We start from the raw sequence: 15,729 nt of genomic DNA on the forward strand, positions 1-15,729 counted from the left end.
AAATAATTTTTTTTTTATATAAAAATAAAATTTTGACAAAATTTTCTATAGAAATAAAGTTTTGGCAAAATTTTTCTATAGAAATAAAACTATGACAAAATTTTCTATGGAATAAAATTTTGACAACAATTTTTATAGAAATAAAATTTTGAAAAAATTTTCTATAGAAATAAAATTTTCTAAAGAAATAAAACTTTGGCAAAATTTTCTATAGAAATAAAATTTTAACCAAATTTTCTATTAAAATAAAATGTTGACAAAATTTTTTTATAGAAATAAAATTTTGACAAAATTTTCGATAGAAATAAAGTTTTGACAAAATTTTTCTATAGAAATAACATTTTGACAACATTTTTCTATAGAAATAAAACTTTGCAAAATTTTCTATAGAAATAAAATTTTAACAAAATTTTCTATAAAAATAAAATTTTGACAAAAAAATTTTTATAGAAATAAAATTTTGACAAAAAAATTTTTATAGAAATAAAATTTTGACAAAATTTTCTATAGAAATAAAGTTTTGACAAAATTTTTTATAGAAATAAAATTTTGACAAAATTTTCTATAGAAATAACATTTTGACAAAATTTTCTATAGAAATAAAACTTTGACAAAATTTTCTATAGAAATAAAGTGTTGACAAAATTTTCTAGCCATAAAATTTAACAATATTTTTTATAGAAATAGAATTTTGACAAAATTTTCTAGCAATAAAATTTTGGCAACATTTTTCTATAGAAATAAAACTTTGGCAAAATTTTCTATAGAAATAAAATTTTAACAAAATTTTCTATTAAAATAAAATGTTGACAAAATTTTTTTATAGAAATAAAATTTTGACAAAATTTTCGATAGAAATAAAGTTTTGACAAAAGTTTTCTATAGAAATAACATTTTGACAACATTTTTCTATAGAAATAAAACTTTGCAAAATTTTCTATAGAAATAAAATTTTAACAAAATTTTCTATAAAAATAAAATTTTGACAAAAAATTTTTTATAGAAATAAAATTTTGACAAAATTTTCTATAGAAATAAAGTTTTGATAAAATTTTTTATAGAAATAAAATTTTGACAAAATTTTCTATAGAAGTAAAATTTTCTATAGAAATAACATTTTGACAAAATTTTCTATAGAAATAAAACTTTGACAAAATTTCCTATAGAAATAAAGTGTTAACAAAATTTTCTAGCCATAAAATTTGACAAAATTTTTTATAGAAATAAAATGTTGACAAAATTTTCTAGCAAAAAAATTCTGGCAACATTTTTCTATAGAAATAAAACATTGGCAAAATTTTCTATAGAAATAAAATTTTAACAAAATTTTCTATTAAGATAAAATGTTGACAAAATTTTTTTATAGAAATAAAATTTTGACAAAATTTTCGATAGAAATGAAGTTTTGACAAAATTTTTCTATAGAAATAAAACTTTGACAAAATTTTCTATAGAAATAAAATTTTGACAAAATATTCTATAGCAATAAAATTTTGACAATATTTTTTGTAGAATAACATTTTGACAACATTTTCTATAGAAATAACATTTGACAAAATTTTTATAGAAATAAAATTTGACAAAATTTTCTATAGAAATAAAATGTTGACAAAATTTTCTAGCAATACAATTTTGGCAAAATTTTCTATAGAAATAAAAATTTTACAGAAATTTCTATAGAAATAAAATTTTGACAAATTTTTCTATAGAAATAAAATAACATTTTGAAAAAATTTTCTCTTGAAGATTTTTTTGTTTGGCTCGAGTGGAAACCGTGGTGGTAATGTATTATAATGCCTAGATCATTGCGTGTAGCAGTTAACCCAAATGTCACAAAATTATGGGATTCCTTGTCTTCATATGTTAAAGAAAATATGCAAGATTATTTTTTAAATAAATATTATTGAAATAAATATCAAAATTAGGTCAATGCAATGTTGAAAAAAAATTAAAAAGCTCCTTCTAAGGGCAGCCCAAAACCATCATTATGACCAAAGAAGGAGCTATTTAGTGCATTCAGTAATGACCCAATTCGCGACAAATTACAGACGGGAATTTTAAATTTGCTCTAAAAAAATTTTATTTTCAACTCCATAAAATGGCAAAGCATGCTATATGGAAAGCATTGTGTTTTCTGTCTTCCGTCTTAAGCATATATGGTAGGTTTGTTGGCGACGATGCAAACAACAAAAAAATGAAAAAATTCGGTCAGAATGATGTGGCTGCCATAAATTAAAACCCTCGCAAAACTTAAGATGACAGGCCAATGAAATAATGGGAACAGTTTGCAAAAATATTGAAATAATTGTTTTTTTTTTGTATTGTCCCAGCGAATTAATTCTGATGGTCTCGTATATTTCACTACAAAAAGGGAATAATTAATTTTTTTTTTTGAAAACAAAATCTTAGGGGATTTTAAGGATGAAATGTTGTCCAATATAAACCAAAAATTTGTTGAATGGAGTTATACAAATAATGAGGAAATTTTTATATTAAAATTTTTCGATATTACAGGAGATTTAAGTATGAAATAATTGTAGCCCATACGAAGAAATTATTTGTGGATGAAGTAGTTATAATTATTATTAACGCTAATTTAGGTGGCGGTATGAAAATGGCCCCAGGAAAGGAACCCCAAAACCCATTAAAAACAAGGCCCGAAAATCGGCGACTCATTAAAATTAATATGGCTCCTATGAAAATGAGCCCACCAAAATGAAAATGAATGAAGCATGAAAATCGATTCCAAAATAAATTAGGGCTCAGCTTCACTTTTGATTTAAGCGACTTGTATGAAAATGAGCACTAGGTTAGGTTAGGTTAGGTTATGTGGCAGCCCGATGTATCAGGCTCACTTAGACTATTCAGTCCATTGTGATACCACAGTGGTGCACTAACTGAAGGAAAACTAAATATGGGCCCCATGAAAATTAGCCCCAAACCCTAAATAAAGAAGGACCCCAAAAAATTATATGGAAAACAACAATACCAAATTGTTATGTATGTTTGGAGATTAAATTAATTTTATTTTTGTGGCCCGTTTAAAAAAATAAAAACAATTTTCTTTTTTTTTAATGTGCCTTGTCTTCAAGTGGGAATAAAATTTTGTCAAAATTTTCTATAAAAATAAAAGTTTGAAAAAATTTTCTATAGAAATAAAATGTTGACAAAATTTACTAAAGAAATAAAATTTTGACAAAATTGTCCATAGAAATAACATTTTGACAAAATTTGAATAGAGATGAAATTTAGCGCACATGTGCTATAGAAATAAAATTTTGTGAATATTTTCTATAGAAATACAATGTGGCGAAACTTTTCGCCAGAAATAAAATGTTACGAAAATTTGCTATAGCCATACAATTTTGACAACATTTTCTAGAGAAATAAAATTTGAACAAAATTTTCTATAGAATTAAAATTTTGACAAAATTTTCTATAGAATTAAAATTTTGACAAAATTTTCTAAAGAAATAAAATTTTGACAAAATTTACAATGTAACGAAAATTTTCTTTAGAAATAAAATTTTACGAAAATTTGCTATAGTCATAAAATGTTGACAAAATTTTATAGAGAAACAAAATTTTGACAAAATTTATATAGAATTAAGATGTTGTAAAAATTTTTTATAAAAATAATGTTTTGACAACATTGTAGGTTAGGATAGGTTATGTGGCAGTCCGATGTATCAGGCTCACTTAGACTATTCAGTCCATTGTGATACCACAGTGGTGAACTTCTCTCTTATCACTGAGTGCTGCCCGATTCCATGTTAAGCTCAATGACAAGGGACTTCCTTTTTATAGCCGAGTCCGAACGGCGTTCCACATTGCAGTGAAACCACTTAGAGAAGCTTTGAAACCCTCAGAGATGTCACCAGCATTACTGAGGTGGGATAATCCACCGCTGAAAAACTTTTTGGTGTTCGGTCGTAGCATGAATCGAACCCACGACCTTGTGTATGCAAGGCGGGCATGCTAACCATTGCACCTCGGGTGGACAACATTATATAAATATTTAAATTTTGACAAAATTTTCAATAGAAATAAATTGTTGCCAATTCTTTTTATAGGATTAACATTTTGACAATTAATTCTATAGAAATAAACTTTTAGCAATTATTTATATAGACATAAAATGTTGACAATTTTACTGTAGAAACAAAATTTTTACTAAATTTTCTATAGAAATAAAATTGTAATTAAATTTTCTATAGAAATAAAGTTTTGACAAAATTTTCTATAGAAACAGAATTTATACAAAATTTTCTATAGAAATAAAATTTCGCAAACAATTTTATAGAAATAAAATTTTGACTGAATTTTCTATAGAAATAAAGTTTTGACAAAATTTTCTCTAAACAAAAAATTCACAAAAATCTTCTATAGAGACAAAATTTTCTACAGAAATAAAATTTTGACAACATTTTTAATAGAAATAAAATTTTGAAAAAAAATTCTATAGAAATAAATTTTTGACAAAATTCTGTATAGAAATAAAATTTGTACAAAATTTTGTATAGAAATAAAACGTTGACAAAAGTTTCTATAGAAATATAATTTTGACAAAATTTTCTATAGAAATAAAACTTTCATAAAATTTTCTATAGAAAACAAATTTTGACAAAATTTTCTATAGACATAAAATGTTGACAAAATTTTCTATAGAAATAAAATTTGGACAAAATTTCGTACAGAAATAAAATTTGCACAAAATTTTTTTAGAAATGAAATTTTGACAAAATTTTTTTTTGAAATAAAATTTTGACAAAATTTCCGATAGAAATAAATTTTTGTCAAAATTATCTATTGAAAAAAGTTGTGACAAAATTTTCTGCATATATAATATTTTTTTGGGTTTTTGGTAAAATTTTCTTCAAATTTGGTAGACGGATGGTTTCTGTACAAAAAGAAACAACACACTTTACCTTCAGTAATGGTATAATAAACTTGAAATGTATACTACCCCTATGCCCATCAAGTTGTAGACAGCAATCCATCACCACGAACCACTAATTAAGTTCTTAGACCATACATTATTTTTTTGTGTGGACTAAACATTCTTTCAGAAAAATATTCCAAATATAAACATTTCTATTTGTAGACAATTATTTACCTCAATGAGTTCTAATCACGTGATTATTTTTGTATCCATCAAATGCATCCTCCTTCTTCAAAAGGAATTTATTTCATTAACATTCATGGAGTTTTTTTGTTTGTTTGTTTTTTTTTGTCCGCATTTTTTTTCAAAAAACACCATGGAATGCAATTAAATGTTGTTAAATGTCATGTTTTGTAGCAGACAAAAATAATTATGAGTTCTTAGTGGGTTTTTTGTCATTGGCATTAAACAAGCTTTTATTTTTATTTTTTTTCTTAATCGGTGACAAATCGCAGCATACATAAATAATAAGAAATGATTAAAGGAGATATATAGAAATTACACGAAAAATATTCAGCCAGGCTGAATTAAAGTGTTCTTATAGAAAATCATATTCAGCCAGGCAGAATTGAAGTTTTTCTATAGAAAACCTTATTCAGCTAGGCTGAATTAAAGTTTTCCTCTAGAAAACCTTATTCAGCCAGGCTAAATTAAAGTTTTCTTATAGAAAACCTTATTCAGCTGGGCTGAATTGAAGTTTTTCTATAGAAATCCTTATTCAGCTAGGCTGAATTAAAGTTTTCCTGTAGAAAACCTTTTTCAGCCAGGCTGAATTAAAGTTTACCTATAGAAAACCTTATTCAGACCGACTAAATTAAAGTATTCCTATACAAAACCTTATTCAGCCAGGCTGAATTAAAGTTTTCTAATAGAAAATCTGATTCAGCCTGGCTGATTTTAAGTTTTCCTATTGAAAACCTTATTCAGCTAGGCTGAATTAAAGTGTTTTCTATATAAAAACTTATTCAGCCCGACTGAATTAAAGTTTTCCTATAGAAAACCTTATTCAGCCGGGCTGAATTAAAGTTTTCCTATAGAAAAACTTATTCATCCAGGATGAATTAAAGTTTTCCTATAGAAAACCTTATTCAGCCAGACTGAATTAAAGATTTCTTATGGAAACCCTTATTCAGCCAGGCTGAATTAAAGTTTTCCTATAGAAAACCTTATTCAGCCAAGCTGAGTTAAAGTTTTTTCTATATAAAAACTTATTCAGCCCAGCTGAATCACAGTTTTCTATAAATAAAATCTGATTCTGCCAATAGGAATGGAAATTATTCTATGAAAACTCAATAATTTTTTTCAGCCAGGCTGAATTAAATTTTACCTATAGAAAACCTTATTCAGACCGACTGAATTAAAGTTTTCCTATAGAAAACCTTATTCAGCCAGGCTGAATTAAAGTTTTCTTATAGAAAATCTGATTCAGCCAGGCTGATTTTAAGTTTTCCTATTGAAAACCTTATACAACCAGGTTGTATTAGCGATTTCCTATAGAAAACCTTATTCAGCCAGGCTGAATTAAAGTTTTTTATATATAAAAACTTATTCAGGCCGACTGAATTAAAGTGTTCCTATAGAAAACCTTATTCAGCCGGGCTGAATTAAAGTTTTCCTATAGAAAAACTTATTCATCCAAGATGAATTAAAGTTTTCCTATTGAAAACCTTATTCAACCAGACTGAATTAAAGATTTCTTATGGAAACCCTTATTCAGCCAGGCTGAATTAAAGTTTTCCTATAGAAAACCTTATTCAGCCTAGCTGAATTAAGTTTTTTCTATATAAAAACCTATTCAGCCCAGCTGAATCACTGTTTTCTATAAATAAAATCTGTTTCTGCCAAGCTGAATTGAAGTTATTCTATGAAAACTCAATAATTTATTGTTTTTTTTTTTATTGTTATATGTTTTATAATCCCATACAAAAATTCTATACTATTTTACAAAAATTTCAAAAGATATTTCATTTATAATTAATTGATATTTAAATATCAAACTAAAAGTATCAAAAACTAGTTCGAACTACTGCGGATGATCGTAGTATTATTAATGTCTTCAGTAATATAACAATGGATTTATACACACAAAAAAAAATTTTTCTGATTCAATCACCAAATTAATTGATCCAATTAATTTTTTAATTGAAATGTCTTCAATCACGAAAATGATAGTATCAATCACAGTTTTAATTGGGCATAGAAAAAATTCTTGATTAAAAAATTAATTGATTTTTTTCAGCAAATTTCAATTAATTTTTTAATTGATTCAATTAAAAATTTAATTGATGTTGATTGCAAAACTCAAATAATTTATTAATTAAAAAAGGTAACTATTTTTAATTACTTTCTGAATTGGCTTAAAGTTTTTATTTGGATTAACAAATGATTGGTTGAAATACATTTTTCATTAAAAATTAAAAAAAATCAGCACTTTTTTTAACTGAATTAGTCTTCCGAATTTGATTAAAAAGTTAATTGTATCAATTAATTTTTTAATTAAAAATTTTAAAATGTTCAATCATTGACTTAATTAACTTAATTTTCTATCATGATTAAAAAGTTAATTGTATCGATTAATTTATTAATTGAACAAATTTTCAACTTCAATTAACTTTTTAATTGGAAATATTTTGGTGATATTTTTTTCTGTGTAATTAATCATTTTAAGCTGTCCAGAATTATACATGTTATCGGACAATGGCAATGGCCTTGTGAAGCTATTAACTCCGTTTCTTGTTGAGTTGGGAAGATGTTTTTTACGTTGAAATTGATCAAAACAAATGGTCAACACCCACATAAGATTTTTTTGTTTTTTTAGAAGAGGGTGTATCAGAAAGGGTCAAGAATAACATAAGTTCATGCATAAGTTATTAATTTTGAGAGAATCTCCATGGTGTGAAATATCACAAAGGTTCGATTATTGAGGTGTATATTAATATTTTTTTTTAAGATTTTTATATAATATTTTGTTTATTAAAATATTCTTCTAATGTTGCCTTCTTAGGTTAGGTGGCAGCCCGATGTATCAGGCTCACTTAGACTATTCAGTCCATTGTGATACCACATTGGTGAACTTCTCTCTTATCACTGAGTGCTGCCCGATTCCATGTTAAGCTCAATGACAAGGGACCTCCTTTTTATAGCCGAATTCGAACGGCGTTCCACATTGCAGTGAAACCACTTAGAGAAGCTTTGAAACCCTCAGAAATGTCACCAGCATTACAGAGGTGGGATAATCCACCGCTGAAAAATTTTTTGGTGTTCGGTCGAAGCAGGAATCGAACCCACGACCTTGTGTATGCAAGGCGGGCATGCTAACCATTGCACCACGGTGGCCTTCTTACTCTATCCCTTTCCTTAGGATGGTGTCTTCTAAAGGCTGTAGTAGTAAATACTGATAATGTGAAAACCGTTACGTTAATATGTAGATGTCGCTTTAGGCACATTGAGAAATTTGACCGGTGAAAGAAGAGAGAGATGTTTTGTATAACCATTGAACCAGTTTATACATATTAATTTATTTTAAAATTTACATTACGCAAAAATAACACTATGCAGAAAAAAACATGGTGTAAGCAGGGCTGTGGAGTCGGAGTCTGAAGATTTTGCTGGAATCGGAGCTGGTGCCGTAAAAATTTTGGTCGACTCCGAGTGTGGCTAAATTAATTATACCCTGCGACACACTGTGGAACAGGGAATAATTTTTTTAAAACACTTCACATTTTTGCGACTAAAAAGTTTTGTTATTCATTCCAATTTTATTTCTATAAAAATTCTTTGCAAAATTTTATTTCTATAGAACAATTTTGTGAAAATTTTATTTCTACAGAAAATTTCTTCAAAATTTTATTTTTATAGAAAATTTTGTAAAAATTTTATTTCTATAGAAAACTTTGTTTCTATAGAAAATTTTGTGAAAATTTTGTTTCTATAGAAAATTTTTTGAAAATTTTGTTTCTATAGAAAATTTTTCCAAAATTTTGTTTCTATTGAAAATTTGGTAACAAATTTTATTTCTATTTTGTCAAAATTTTATTTCTGTAGAAAATTTTGTCAAAATTTTATTTCTACAGAAAATTTTGTCAAAATTTTATTTCTATGGAAAATTTTTCCAAAATTCTATTTCTATAGAAAATTTTGTGAAAATTTTGTTTTTATAGAAAATTTGTCCAAAATTTTGTTTCTATTGAAAATTTTGTAACAAATTTTATTTCTATCAAAAATTTTGTCAAAGTTTTATTTCTATAGAAAATTTTGTCAAACTTTTATATCTGTAGAAAATTTTGTCAAAATTTTATTTCTGTAGAAAATTTTGTCAAAATTTTATTTCTATAGAAATTTTTTCCAAAATTTTGCTTTCATAGATTTTTTTTTTCTAAATTTTGTTTCTATTGAAAATTTTGTATCAAATTTTATTTCTATAGATAATTTTCCTACAAATTTTATTTCTATAGAAAATTTTTTCAAACTTTTATTTCTATAGAAAATTTTGTCAAAATTTTGTGTCTATAGAAAAATTTTCTAAATTTTGTTTCTATAGAAAAATTTTCCAAAATTTTGTTTCTATGCAATTTTTTGTTAACATTTTATTTCTACAGAAAATTTTGTCAAAATTTTGTGTCTAGAAAAAATGTTTCGAAATTTTGTTTCCATAGAAAATTTTTCCAAAATATTGGATTCTATAGGAAATTTTTTCAAAATTTTGTTTCTATTGAAAATTTTGTAACAAATTTTGTTTCTATAGAAAATTTGTCCAAAATTTTGTTTCTATTGAAAATTTTGTAACAAATTTTATTTCTATCAAAAATTTTGTCAAAGTTTTATTTCTATAGAAATTTTTGTCAAACTTTTATTTCTGTAGAAAATTTTGTCAAAATTTTATTTCTATAGAAGATTTTTCCAAAATTTTGTTTCTATAGATTTTTTTTTCTCAAAATTTTGTTTCTATTGAAAATTTTGTATCAAATTTTATTTCTATAGAAATTTTCCTACAATTTTATTTCTATAGAAAAATTTCCTACAAATTTTATTTCTATAGAAAATTTTTTCAAACTTTTATTTCTATAGAAAATTTTGTCAAACTTTTATTTCTATAGAAAATTTTGTGTCTATAGTACATTTTGTTATTTCTATAGAAAATTTTTCCAAAATTTTGTTTCTATAGAATTTTTTGTTAACATTTTATTTCTACAGAAAATTTTGTCAAAATTTTGTGTCTATAAAAAATTTTTCCAAATTTTGTTTCCATAGAAAATTTTTCCAAAATTTTGGTTTCTATAGGAAAATTTTTTTAAAATTTTGTTTCTATTGAAAATTTTGTAAAAAATTTTATTTCTATAGAAAATTTTTTCAAAATTTTATTTCTATAGAAAATTTTGTCAAACTTTTATTTCTATAGAAAATTTTGTCAAAATTTTGTGTCTATAGAACATTTTTTTTTATTTCTATAGAAAATTTTTCAAAACTTTTGTTTCTATAGAAAATTTTGTAAAAATTTTATTTCTATAGAAAATTTCGTATCTATAGAAAAGTTTGTCAAAATTTCGTGTCTATAGAAAAATTTTCCAAATTAGAAAATTTTTCCAAAATTTTATTTCTATAGAAAATGTTTTCAAAATTTTGTTTCTATAGAAAATTTTGTCAAAATTTTGTGTGTATAGAACAATTTTCCAAATTTGGTTTCTTTAGAAAATTTTTCCAAAATTTTGTTTCTATAGAAATTTTTGTTAACATTTTATTTCTATAGAAAATTTTGTCAACATTTTGTTTCCATAGAAAATTTTTCCAAAATTTTGGTTTCTATAGGAAATTTTTTCAAAATTTTGTTTCTATTGAAAATTTCGTCAAAATTTTATTTCTGTAGAACAGTTTTTTTCAAACTTTTATTTCTATAGAAAATTTCTTCAAAATTTTATTTTTATAGAAAATTTTGTCAAAATTTTATTTCTATAGATAATTTGTTTTCTATAGAAAATTTTGTCAAAGTTTTATTTCTATAGAAAATTTTATTTCTATAAAAAATTTTGTCAAAAAAAATTTTTATAGCTAATTTTGTAAAATTTTTTTATAGCAAATTTTCTTAAATTTAATTCTTACTAATTTGATTCAATATTAGATAAGAGAACAGAGGTAGTAGAATTAAGAGTCGATTTATATACTTCAAATTTGTCCCAAAGCAGCCTAGATTTAGATATAGCTCCCATATATATCTTGCGCCCGCTACGCCTTTATGTGCCCCCAAAAGCCAGAGATTTAATGAAATTGTGCACAAGGAGTAGATTTAACATTTAGACTATGCTTCCCATATATATCGTTCGCCCGATTTAGACTCAAATGACTTTCGTAGTTCAAAATTTCATTTCGAATCACTTGAAATTTTGCACAGAGAGTACAATTAGAAATGTGTGCCAAATATGGTCAAAATTGGCTCAGATTTGGACGAAGCCACCATATAAATATTATATTGTGATTTGGGTAAAAATTGCCAATACACCTAATTTTTCCTTGTAACATCGGCATCACAATGGACTGAATAGTCTAGGTGAGCCTGAATATTAATCGGGCTGCCACTTTAACCTAACCTTAACATCGGCACTGCTAAGTCAAAAACTTGGCAAACTTGGCAGCGATAAAACATAAATTGACTTTTGCGAAGTTGCCGACGTTGAGCCCTGTCCGACTTTGATCTTTCTTTAAATTATTAAATTTTCTTTCAATGCTTAGTAGTGTGCATTTTTTTTAAATTCTTTTATAAAAATAGCAAACTACCCCTTTAGGTACAATCATTAGGTACATCATTTAGTCCCATTTGTATTATTTCGTAACTCCAGTTTCCTCTCCATTATCGACTTGATAATGGTTGTGTTAAAAGTCGATAATTAACACTTCCAATTCGTCTCGGTGAGTATTGAAAATTTCTTCGTCTTTCATTTTAACCGATTGACCTAAAACATGGTACACATTGTCTGACAATAAAACCTAAAGATTTTACGAGCGTTTAAAAAATGCGTCAAAATGCGAACGAAATTGTTTTTTGAAAGCAAAACTAAAAAGTAGCGTAACGAGAAATGAAAAATACATTAAAAAAAAAATAAAAACAAAAATTGTATAGGCTGAATTTAGGTTATCTGCAACAAAAGCGAAACATGTTTAATGATCGATCTGAACAAGAGAACCTACAAAACTGACACTTTAGCAATGACAACGAAAACATATGACATCAAATACATGTTATGTTGTCGCAGGGCACAGTGGAATACCTTCACATCAAAGAGAAGTGATTTTTTATGCCGTTAGCATTAGATTTTTTTACAGGCAAATTGAACACTTTTTTTTCGCACATTTTTTAATTATTTCTTTCACCATTTTTACACAGAAACAAATGTCACGAACATTTTTCCAATTATACACTAAATTGAGTTATAACAAGTATATACGGCTGTAAGTTCGGCCAGGCCGAAGCTTATGTACCATCCACCATGGATTGCGTAGAAACTTCTACTGAAGACTGTCATCCACAATCGAATTACTTGGGTTGTGGTAACACTTGCCGATGGCAAGGTATCTTAAAACTTCCTAAAACCGTAATATATATACCACATAGTCCATACGTGGTATATATTAAACTAAAAAAGGCCGATTAAATACGTATATAATTAAGTTTAAAGTTTCTATAGAAATAAAATTTTGACAAAATAAAATTTTGACAACATTTTCTATAGAAGTAAAATTTGGAAAAAATTTTCTATAGAAATAAAATTTGGAAATAAATTTCTATAGAAATAAAATTTTGACAAAATTTTCTATAGAAATAAAATTTTGACAAAATTTTCTATAGGAATAAAATTTTGACAAAATTTTCTATAGAAATAAAATTTTGACAAAATTTTCTATAGAAATAAAATTTTGACAAATTTTTCTATAGAAATAAAATTTTGACAAAATTGTCTATAGAAATAAAATTTTGACAAAATTTTCTATAGAAATAAAATTTTGACAAATTTTTCTATAGAAATAAAATTTTGACAAAATTTTCTATAGAAATAAAATTTTGACAAAATTTTCTATATAAATAAAATTTTGACAAAATTTTCTATAGAAATAAAATTTTGAAAAATTTGTCTATAGAAATAAAATTTTGACAAAATTTTCTATATAAATAGAATTTTGACAAATTTTTCTATAGAAATAAAATTTTGACAATGTTTTTTTTGGCTCGAGTGGCAACCATAATTATGAACCGATATGGACCAATTTTTGTGTGATTGGAGATCGGCTATATATAACTATAGACCGATATGGACCAATTATTGTTATAAGCGGCCTTATACTAACACCACGTTGCAAATTTTAACCGGATCGGATGAATTTGCTCCTCCAAGAGGCTCCGGAGATCAAATCTGGGGAACGCTTTATATGGGGGCTATATATAACTATGGACCGATATGGACAAATTCTTGCGTGTTTGTTAGAGACCTCATTCTTACACCATGTTCCAAATTTCAACCGGATCGGATGAATTTAGCTCCTCCAAGAGGCTCCGGAGGACAAATCTGGGGATCGATTTATATGGGGGCTATATATAATTATGGACCGATATGGACAAATTCTTGCGTGTTTGTTAGAGACCATATACTAACACCACGTACCAAATTTCAATCGGATCGGATGACTTTTGCTCCTCTAAGAGGCTCCGGAGGTCAACTCTGGGGATCGGTTTATATGGGGGCTATATATAATTATGGACCGATGTGGACCAATTTTTGCATGGTTGTTAAAGACCATATACTTACACCATGTACCAAATTTCAGCCGGATCGGATGAAATTTGCTTCTCTTAGAGGCTCCGCAAGCCAAATCGGGCGATCGGTTTATATGGGGGCTATATATAATTATGGACCGATATGGACAAATTCTTGCGTGTTTGTTAGAGACTTCATTCTTACACCATGTTCTAAATTTCAACCGGATCGGATGAATTTAGCTCCTCCAAGAGGCTCCGGAGGACAAATCTGGGGATCGACTTAATTATGGACTGATATGGACGAATTCTTGCATGGTTGTTAAAGACCATATACTTACACCATGTACCAAATTTCAGCCGGATCGGATGAAATTTGCTTCTCTTAGAGGCTCCGCAAGCCAAATCGGGGGATCGGTTTATATGGGGGCTATATATAATTATGGACCGATATGGACAAATTCTTGCGTGTTTGTTAGAGACCTCATTCTTACACCATGTTCTAAATTTGGACCGGATCGGATGAATTTAGCTCCTCCAAGAGGCTCCGGAGGACAAATCTGGAGATCATTTATATGGGGGCTATATATAATTATGGACCGATATGGACCAATTCTTGCATGGTTGTTAGAGACCATATACTAACACCACGTACCAAATTTCAACCGGATCGGATGAATTTTGCTTCTCTTAGAGGCTCCGCAAGCCAAATCGGGGGATCGGTTTATATGGTGGCTATATATAACTATGGACCAATGTGGACCAAGACAACCCACTGTCTTCCATTAGGCCTAAATCAATGCCGTCCCTATGGCGTCCGCTTTTGCTTTTAAAGCCCGACTCTGTTTAGGCATACATTTCACATAAGATATCAACACATGCAATTAAAATGTATCATAACACACATCAAGATTTTCAAATTATTCATTCCAGTTTTTTTCATGGCATGGGCCTAATTCAATGGGCGTCCGTCCAATGATGTCAACTATAGAAGGAGGAGTAAGAGGAGATGGAGGAGTAGAAACGTCATAAAGTGATTGTCATTATGCTGCTGCTGCTACCAGTGGTACTGCCACTGATAAGAAACACAAACATACATTATTAATAAGTGTTTTTTACTTCTTCTTTAAAAATTTTCGTTGATTTTTTTTTATGACATTCACCATTTGATACAATCACTAATGAATCGTCTATAGGTGGAACAAAATTATTGATATTGGTATTGTGTGCAGAGAGGGGGGACTTGCGGAAAGCAGTCACCCGCTTGGTCACATTTTCCAATTTCTCTTAATGACGAACAAGTTTAAAATTTATTTCGCAATTATCGTCACCGGAATCATATCTTTATTTTTTCGAAATGGAAATGGAAGAAATTTATTTAGTCGGTTATTGTAGAAGAGTCATACTATCTCAAATCAGTAGTAGTTGATTTTGTTTAATTGCTCATATAATATGACGTTCTAGTTAACTACGTTTAAGGCATGTTAGAGAAGTGTTGCTATTTGCTTGATTAAGTTTTTTTATAGCACTTAACGTCGGAAATGTTGTGTAGGGTTTTGTACGAGTATCCTATTGGTAATAAGATTTATATATATGATATGGACCAATTTTTGTGTGATTGGGGATCGGTTTATCTGAGGGCTATATATAACTATAGACCGATATGGGCCTAGTTAGGCATGGTTGTTAACGGCCATATACTAGCACAATGTACCAAATTTCAACTGACTCGGATGAAATTTGCTCCTCCAAGTGGCTCCAAAACAAAATCTCGGGATTGGTTTATATGGGGGCTATATATAATTATGGACCGGTTTCGACCAATTTTTGCATTGGTGTTTGAGGCCATATATTAACACCACGTACCAAATTTGAACTGAATCAGATAAATTTTGGTCTTCCAAGAGGCTCCGGAGGTCAAATCTGGTGATCGGTTTATATGGGGGCTATACTTAATTAGTCACCGATTTGGACCAATTTTTGCATAGTTTTTAGAGACCATATACCAACACCATGTACCAAATTTCAGCCGGATCGGATGAAATTT

General features: G+C 27.4%; 1 protein-coding gene across 3 annotated transcripts in view; it reads right to left on the reverse strand.

Moving 5' to 3' along the window:
- The window catches only part of LOC142221991 (aminopeptidase N), a 369,903-nt gene that overhangs the window by 100,551 nt on the left and 253,623 nt on the right, over positions 1–15,729 (reverse strand). The gene's annotated exons all lie outside the window — the stretch shown is intronic.

Source organism: Haematobia irritans, chromosome 1 (genome assembly GCF_050003625.1).
Source record: "Haematobia irritans isolate KBUSLIRL chromosome 1, ASM5000362v1, whole genome shotgun sequence".
In the NCBI taxonomy this organism is placed as follows: Eukaryota; Metazoa; Arthropoda; class Insecta; order Diptera; family Muscidae; genus Haematobia; species Haematobia irritans.